A 10,093-nucleotide genomic window follows, 5' to 3' on the forward strand; every position below is an offset into this window, starting at 1 on the left:
AGTTTTGTTTTTTTTTTTTGACTGCGTTCGGTCTTCACTGCTGTGCGCAGGCTTTCTCTAGTTGTGGTGAGCGGGGGCTACTCTTCATTGCGGTGCACGGGCTGCTCAGTGCAGTGGCTTCTTTTGTTGCAGAGCGCAAGCTCTAGGCACATGGGCTTCAGTAGTTGTAGCACACTGGCTCAGTAGTTGTGGCATGCAGGCTCTAGGGCACACGGACTTCAGTAGTTGTGCCATGCGGTCTCAGTAGTTGTGGCTCACGGGCTCTAGAGTGCAGGCTCAGTAGTTGTGGCACATGGGCTTAGTTGCTCCGTGGCATGTTGGATCTTCCTGGACCAGGGCTGGAACCTGTGTCCCCTGCATTAGCAGGCGGATTCTTAGCTACTGCACCACAAGGGAAGTCCCAACAAGCAAGTCTTAAAAACCACATATTATGAGTGTATTCATATGAAATGCCCAGAGTAAGGAAAGCTATATAGACCAAGGAGATGGTGGTGAGGGGGGCAGTAGTAGCTAAATTGTGCCAGGTTTCTTTTTGAGGTGATGAAAATGTTCTAAAATTGACAGTGGTGGTGACTGTACATATCTATGAGTATATTAAAAACCATTGAGCTGTACACTTTAAATGGGTAAATTGTGTGGTATGTAAATTATAATCCAATAAAGCTATTTTAAAAAGAGAATGAATAGAATCATGGGGAATGTCATCAGCAAGATGTCAGAGTGGAAAGCCCCAGAACCTCCTTCCTCCACAAAAACACCAACTTAACAATAATACAGATTGAACTTGGTGTACCCCCCAAAAATAAATAAATAAATAAATTAATTAATTAATTAAAAAAAAAAACAAAAAACCCCCAATAATACACAGACCAATAGCCTTTGTAAGAAATGAGGAAATCAGAAGGTTCCTGCAGTTCAGCAAGCTTGAAGCCCACTGTATCAAAGACTGGTAGAAAAATTGATGGCACACAATCACTAGAGCCCCTCCTCCCAGCACAGTAGGCATGATTTGGAGAAAAATCCCAACACCCTACATCTCCCTGGTGAGAGAAAGAAAATAGTAGAAGATATACAATGTTCTGACTTTTGAGATGGCTACCAAGAGACTGGTTTTTATCTTGCTTGAATCTAAGCTCTGACAAGAAAAAGGTACCAGGCTGGGAGACTCTGAGAACAAAAGAGATCAACATCCATCAGAGTCTACAGTACCACAAATAGACGCTAGATGTCGCTCCAGCACTGTGGCCTAATATACTACCAAAGAGGCTGCAGTACCATATATTGACAACAGGTGGTGCTTGTGGGCAAAAACCAGCACATCTCAATCAGATTACACACACAAGCCCATAGAAAACACATCCCCAGAAAAGTTTTAGAAGGTCTCCTGAATATCTACCTGGGTGATTAAGGAAAGTCTCCCCTGTACAAAACCAGATCACAAAGACTGGGAGAAGTGGAAGATTTTTGAAATGCCAAAGTCCTAACAGAACATAACAATGTATACAAAGAAACAGGGAAACATTGCTCAATCAAAAGAACAAATTAAACATCCTGAAACTAACCCTAAAGAAACAGAGATATATGAATTTCCAGACAAAGAATTAAAAAAAAACTGCCATAAGGATGCTTAACGAATTAAACAAGAGCACAGATAACAAAAACAAAATCAGGAAAAAATACAGGAAGTAAATAGAATGACAACAAAAAGTTATAAATTATGAAGAAACAATAAATAAAATTAGGGAACTAAACAATACAATTACTGAACTGAAAACTTCACCAGAGATATTAAACAGTAGATTTAAGGTCAGAGGAAAGAATCAGTGAAATTAAAGAAGGACTTCAAAATTACCCAGGCAAAGGAGGGGAAAAAAAAGAAGAACATGAACAGAGTCTGAGACACCATTAAGTAGAACAACAAATGCATTATGGGAGTCACAGAAGGAGAAGAAAGAGAAAAAGGGACAGAGAGCCTATCTGAAGAGCTAATGGTCAAAAACTTCCCCAATATGAGTAGAAATGGACAAATTCAGGAAGCTCAAAAAAACTCCAACTAGGATAAATATGAGACCTACACCATGACATACCTAATCAAACTGTCAAAAGTCACAGACAAAGAGAGAATCTTGAAAGAAGAAAGAGAAGAGCAGTTTATCACATACAGGCATAACTTGTTTCATTGCATACTTTGTTTTATTGTGCTTCACAGATAATTGTGATTTTACAAATTGAAGGGTTGTGGCAACCCTGCCTTGAGCAAATCTATTGGCACCAGTTTTCTAACAACATCTGCTTACTTTGTGTCTCTGTGTCACATTTTGGTAATTCTCTAAATATTTCAAACTTTTCCATTATTATTATGTTTGTTATGGTGATCTGTGATCTATGATCTTTGATGTTACTATTGCAGTTGTTTTCAGGCACCATAAACCATGACCATATAAGATGACAAACAATTCATAAATGTTGTGTGTATCCCGACTGTTCCATCACCCAACTGTTCCCCAGTCTCTCTCTCTGCTCAGGCCTCCCTACCTCCTGAGACACAACAATATTTAAATTAAGCCTAATAACCCTACAAGAAATGTTCAAGTGAAAGGAAGAATTGCGTGTCTCTCACTTTAAATCAAAAGCTAGGAATGGTTAAGCTTAATGAGGAAGGCATGCTGAAAGCCAAGAGGGGCCAAAAGCTAGACCTCTTGTGCCAAACAGCCAAGTTATGAATACAAAGGAAAAGTTATTGAAGGAAATTAAAAGTGCTACTCCAGTGAACACAGGAATGATAAGAAGGCAAAACAGACTTATTGCTGATATAGAGAAAGTTTTAGTGGTCTGGACAGAAGATCAAACCAGCCACAACATTCCCATAAGCCAAAGTCTAATCCAGAGGAAGGCCCTAACTCTCTTTAATTCTATGAAGGCTGAGGGAGGTGAGGAAACTGCAGAATAAAAGTTTGAAGCTGGCAGAGGTTGGTTCAGGTTTAGGAAAAGAGGCTGTCTCCATAACATAAAAATGCAAGGCAAACCAGAAAGTTTTGATGTAGAAGCTGTAGCAAATTATCCAGAAGATTGAGCCAAGACCTTAATGAAGGTGGCTACACTAAGCAGCAGATTTTTTAAATGTAAACTAAACAGACTTCTTTTGGAAGAAGATGCCATCTAGGACTTTCATAGTTACAGAGGAGAAGCCAATGCCTGGCTTCAAAGCTTCAAAGGACAGGCTGTCTCTCTTGTTAGGGACTAATACAGATGGTGACTTTGGTTGAAGCCAGTGCTCATTATGATTCTGAAACTCCTAGGACCCTTAAGAATTATGTTAAATCTATTCTAACTATGCTCTATAAATGAAACTACAAAGCCTAGATGATAGCACATCTGTTTACAGCATGATTTACTGAATATTTTAAGCCCACTGTTGAGACCTACTGTTCAGAGCAAAAGATTCCTTTCAAAATATACTGCTCATTTGATAATACACCAGGTCACCCAAGAGCTAGGATGGAGATGTACAACAAGATTCATGTTTTCATGCCTGCTAATACAACATCCATTCTGCAACCCATGGATCAAGCAGTAATTTTGGCTTTCAGATTTTATTATTTAAGAAATACATTTTGTAAGGCTATAGCCACTGTAGATAGTGAGTCCTCTGATGGGCAAATAAAGTGGAAAACCTTCTGGAAAGGATTTGCCATTCTAGATGCCATTAAGAGCATTTGTGATTCATGTGAAGAGGCCGAAATATCAACATTAGCAGTTTGGAAGAAGCTGATTCCAACCCTCATGGATGACTTGGAGAGGTTCAAGACTTCAGTGGAGGAAGTCCTTGCAGATGTGATGGAAATAACAAAAGAACTAGAATTAGAAATGGATCCTGAAGAGGTGACTGAATTGCTTCATTCTCATTATAAAACTTGAACAGATGAGGAGTTGCTTCTTATGGTTGAGCAAAGAAAGCAGTTTCTTGAGATGGAATCTACTCCTGGTGAAGATGCTGTGATGATCATTGAATTGACAACAATGGATTTAGAATATTACATAAGACTTAATTGATAAAGCAGCAGCAGAGCTTGAGAGAATTGACTCCAATTTTAAAAGAAGTTCTACTGTGGGTAACATGGTATCCAACAGCATTGCCTGTTACAGAGAATTCATTCATGAAAGCAAGAGCCAATCGATGTAGCAAACTTCATTGTTGTCTTATTTTAAGAAATTGCCATAGCCACCCCAATCTTCAGTAACCACCACCCTGATCAGTCAGCAGTCATCAACATTAAGGCAAGACCTTCCACCAGCAAAAATATTGAGTTGTTGAAGGCTCAGATGATGGTTAGAAGTTTTTAGCAATAAAGTATTTTAAAATTAAGGTATGTACATTATTTTCTTAGACATGATGCTATTGCACACTTGATAGACTACAGTATAGTATAAACATAACTTTTATATGCACTGGGAAACCAAAAAATTCATGTGAATTGCTCTATGCTTTCGTGTGGTGGTCTGGAACCAAATCTGCAATATCTCCAATGTATGCCTGTAAAAGTGAGCTGTTATTAAATTATCAGCGGATTTCTTAGCAGAGAACTTGCAAACTAGAAGGAAGTGGCATGATATATTCAACATGCTAGGAAAAAAAAACCCTGCCATCTAAGAATACTGTATCCAGCAAACTGTCCATCAAAAATGAAGGAGAAATTAAGACTTTCCCTGATGAAAGCTGAGGAAGTTTATCACCACTGTACTTGCCCTGCAAGAAATACTGAAAGCAGGGAATTCCCTGGCAGTCCAGTGGTTAGGACTTGGTGCTTTCACTGTTGGGGCCCGGGTTCAATCCCTAGTCGGGGAACTGAAATCCCTTAAGCCGTGTTGCAAAAAAAAAAAAAAAAAAAATGAAGGCAGTCCTTCAGGTTGAGGTGAAAATGATAAATAATAACACAAACACATTTTTCATATTTGTTATATTTTCATTATAAAACTTCTTGGTAAAGGTAAATATATATATATAGAATCTTATAGTAACATAAGTGCATAAATCACTTTTAAAACTAATGTGCAATTTAAAAAACAAAAGCATGCTGGCACAAAAACAGAAATATAGATCAATGGAACAGGATAGAAAGTCCAAAGATAAGCTATGGTCAACTAATCTATGACAAAGGAGGCAAGGATATACAATGGAGAAAAGACAGCCTCTTCCATAAGTGGTGCTGGGAAAACTGGACAGCTACATGTAAAAGAATGAAATTAGAACACTCCCTAACACCATACACAAAAATAAACTCCAAATGGATTAAAGACCTAAATGTAAGGCCAGACACTATAAAACTCCTAGAGGAAAACATAGGAAGAACACTCTTCGACGTAAATCACAGCAAGATCTTTTTTGACCCACCTCCTAGACTAATGGAAATAAAAACAAGAATAAATAAGTGGGACCTAATGAAACTTCAAAGCTTCTGCACAGCAAAGGAAACTATAAGCAAGATGGAAAGACAACCCTCAGAATGGGAGAAAATATTTGCAAATGAATCAACAGGCAAAGGATTAATCTCCAAAATATATAAACAGTTCATCCAGCTCAATATCAAAAAAACAAGCAACCCAATCAAAAAATGGGCAGAAGACTTAAATAGGCATTTCTCCAAAGAAGACATATGGATGGCCAAGAGACACATGAAAAGCAGCTCAACATCACTAATTATTAGAGAAATGCAAATCAAAACTACAATGAGGTATCACCTCACACCGGTTAGAATGGGCATCATCAGAAAATCTACAAACAGTAAATGCTGGAGAGGGTGTGGAGAAAAGGGAACCGTCTTGCACTGTTGGTGGGAGTGTAAATTGATACAGCCACTATGGAAAACAGTATGGAGGTTCCTTGCAAAACTGAAAATAGAATTACCATATGATCCAGCAATCCCACTACTGGGCATATACCCAGAGAAAACCATAATTCAGAAAGACAGATGCACCCCAATGCTCATTGCAGCACTATTTACAATAGCCAGGACATGGAAGCAACCTAAATGTCCATCAACAGATAAACAGATAAAGAAGATGTGGTACATATATACAATGGAATATTACTCAGCCATAAAAAGGAATGAGATTGAGTTATTTGTAGTGAGGTGGATGGACCTAGAGACTGTCATGCAGAGTGAAGTAACTCAGAAAGAGAAAAACAAATGTATATTAACGCATATATGTGGAATCTAGAAAAATGGTACAGATCAACCAGTTTGCGAGGTGGAAATAGACACAGATGTAGAGAACAAACTTATGGACACCAAGTGGGGAAAATGGGGAGGGTTGGGGGGGGAATGAATTGGGAGATTAGGGTCTCCATATATACATTACTAATAAGAAAAAAAATCAAATTGTACACTTTAAATATATGCAGTTTATTGTATGTCAATTATATCTCAATAAAAGTTCTTTAAAAAAACACAAAAAACACACAAAAAAACAAAAACATAAAAAGTAATTACAAATCTGTGTTAATGGATGTGCAGTATAAAAAGAGATTATTTGTGTCATCAATAATGTGAGGTTGGAGGGCACAGAGATTTAAAGGGTTAGAGTTTCTGTGTGTGATTGGAATTAATTTGTTATCAGTTTAGAATAGATTATAATTTTGTGATGTTTTATGTAAATGCAATGGAAATCATAAACAAAATGTATCTATAGAATATACACAAACAGAAATAAGAAAGGAATCAAAACATGTTAGTACAAACAAATCAACAAACACAAATGAAGGAAGCAAGGGATGAAAGAATGATAAAAACTATGACATACAGAAAACAATGAACAAAGTGGCAATAGTCAGTTTTTCACTATCAGTAATTACTTTAAATGTAAATAAATTACACACACCAGTTAAAGACATGGATTGGCAGAATGGAGTGAAAAACAAGATCTAAGAAGATGTCTACAAGACACTCATGTTACGTCTAAGGACACAGACTAAAAACGAAAGGATGGAAAGGGTATTCCACGCAAACAGGGAGAATGCAGGTGACTATACTTAAACAAAATATTTTAAGACAAAAATCGTTAAAAGACACAAAAAAGGACATTATATAATGATAAAAGGGTCAATTCATCAGGAGGATGTAATGATTATAAATATATATGTACATTTGAACTCCCCAATATATGAATGAAACACTGAGAGAGCTGAAGGGAGAAATAGACAGTAATACAATAATAATAGAAGACTTCAATACTTCAATTTCAATTATGGATAGAAGACCCAGAAAGAAGACCAAAGAAACAGAGGACTTGAACACGACCATAGAACAAGTGAATCTAACAGACTGTTGGGCTGCACTCTGAAGGCCCACAAAGTCTTGTAGGTGCCCAGCCTCAAGACTGAAGAAACAGCCCAGAGACAGCGACAGAGACATCAACGGTTTATTGGACAGAAAGATCTTACACAAAGGTTCCTGGAGTGACAACTCACTGTGTGCGGCAGACTGCAGGCAGGATGTGGTAGCAGTCTTCACTACTTAGGGGAGAAGGAGGCTACCATTTATAAGGGGAATTGACATCAGGTTGGCTCATCAGTTATCAGGGGCTAACTAAGCCTTATAATTAAAAGGATTGGATAGTCATGTGCGTGAAGCAGGGCCTGCTCAAGCAGGGGATGTACAGAGAGCAAGAGAACAGTTATCTTGAATGGCCGGACCACACACAGAAATATACAGAACATTCCATCTAACAGGAGCATAATACACATTCTTCACAAGCACACAAGAACATTCTCATGTCAGGTCACAAAACAAGTCTTTTTTTTTATTTTATTTTATTTTATTTTATTTTATTTTTTTTGGGGGGGGTACACCAGGTTCAATCATCTGCACAAAACAAGTCTTAACACGTTTAAGAAGACCAAAGTCGTACAAAGTGTCTTCCCTGGACTGGGACGGGGAGGGTGGGGGGGACTCGAGGGAGGGTGGGGGGGGAGTCAAGGGAGGGAGGGAATACGGGGATATGTGAATAAAAACAGATGATTGAACTTGGTGTACCCCCAAAAAAATAATAAATAAATAAATAAAATTTAAAAAAAAAGTATCTTCTCTGACCACAGTGGAATGAAACCAGAAATCAATTGCAGAATGAAAACAGGAAAGTCCACAAATATGTGGAAATTAAACTACTTGGTCTTAAACAATCAAATAATCAAAGAAGAAATCACAAGAGAATTTACAAAGTATCTGAGACAAATGAAAACAAACCAACAAAATAACTTATGGGATTCAGAGTAACATCAGCAAAATGATAGAACAGGAATTTTATACCGTCTCCGTGCTGCCCCAAACACCAATTTTTCCAACCATCCACAGATGACAGTGCCTATGTGGAGTCCAGCAAAAAGTTCCAGCACACCACTGGAGCAAAAACAATCTAATATTGGACACAATGAAAATGGTAAGAGGAAAAGTTTCACTTCACTTGCATTACTCTTTCCCTAAAGTGGGACAGTTTAGTGCCAAGACCCTCTGCATCTGTGATTTCTCCCATGGGGAAAGTAAGAGTGTGAGTGAAAGACAGGATTCCTCAGCTGTGTGGAATGTTGCCAAAGAATCCCACTTCTTTCTCATGCCATCCAGAATACTGAAGTCTGCTGCATGATTTGGCAGTGGGGAAGGGCTGGCAGAACAGCGTCCAGGGCTCTTGAAGGGCATCAAAAGGACACAGATCCTACTAACACTTTCACTGATTCCATCATGAAGCCCACGCACAAGCTGTTGGGGATGCCTCACTTGTGGATCCCCCCAACTGGCCCACAGTCACCCTCAATGTTCCATGCTCCTCATGCACAAACCCCGTCACTGTGTGGCTGGCTCCCTGCATGTACCCCCAAAGGAAACACATACAAGTTTTGTAAATGGTTAATGAACACACGGAGAAATCTATCCTGTCTCTGTGGGACTGTGAGAAAGCACACAAAACTGAACTTTTGGCATTGCCATAGGGAAAGCAAACGGGAGGCTGTCAGAACCCAGCCTGGCTTTGTAGGATTGAGGGAAGGCATACAATCTTATTACCCCCCACCCCACACCAGGGAATAAGAAGTGTGGAGTAGGCATATTTACAGAAAAGGTCTGAGAAAGTCTTAGAATCACTAGCACAGGTGACAGATAGTATTTGTCACCTGAAGCCAGTCAGTAAACACTGGAGGACGTGACTCCTTCTTCAGATATGAAGACAGCAACATAAACCTTCAAGGAACATGAAAAACCAAGGAAACATGATGCCACCAAAGGGACACAATAATTTTCCAGGTACTGACCCCACCCCCCTCCAGAAGGAGATCTGTGATTTGCCCAATGAGGAATTCAAAATAGTTGTTTTAAGGAAGCTCAATAAGCTACAAGAAAACACAGAAAGACAATGAAAAGAAATCAGGAAAACAATTTAGGAGCTAAATGGTAAGTTTCATGCAGAGAGAAATCATAGAAAATAGCCAAACAAATTATGGAGCAATACAGAGCATTAAAAGCAGATTTGATCAAACATAAAAATCTGTGAAGTCGAAGGCAAGCTATATGAAATTATCCACTCAGAGGAGAACAAAGGAAAAAGAATGGGAAAACATAGGTGGAACACTCTTTGACATAATTGTAACAATATTTTTTGGATCTGTCTCTTAAAGCAAAGGAAATAAAAGCAAAAATAAACAATTGGGATCTAATTAAACTTAAAAGCTTGTGCATAGCAAAGGAAACCATCAACAAAATGTTAAGATAACCTACTGAATGGGAGAAAATATTTGCAAATAATATGACCAATAAGGGGTTAATATCCAAAACGTATAAACAGCCCATACAATGCAACATCAAAAAGTCAAACAACCTGATTAAAAAATGGATAGAAGATCTGAATAGACATTTTTCCAAAAAAGACACACAGAAGGCCAACAGGCACATGAAAAATTGTTCAACATCATTAATCATCAGAGAAATGCTTCACAAAGACCATCAACATTTTTATTCAATGGGCTACCCACACACTGAGAATCAGAAATTGCTGGACTTGTCATACAATCTTCAATTGCTGTACCCCACCTTAAATGTTTACTCTG

This window comes from Hippopotamus amphibius, chromosome X, assembly GCF_030028045.1.
Source record: "Hippopotamus amphibius kiboko isolate mHipAmp2 chromosome X, mHipAmp2.hap2, whole genome shotgun sequence".
Classification (NCBI taxonomy): Eukaryota; Metazoa; Chordata; class Mammalia; order Artiodactyla; family Hippopotamidae; genus Hippopotamus; species Hippopotamus amphibius.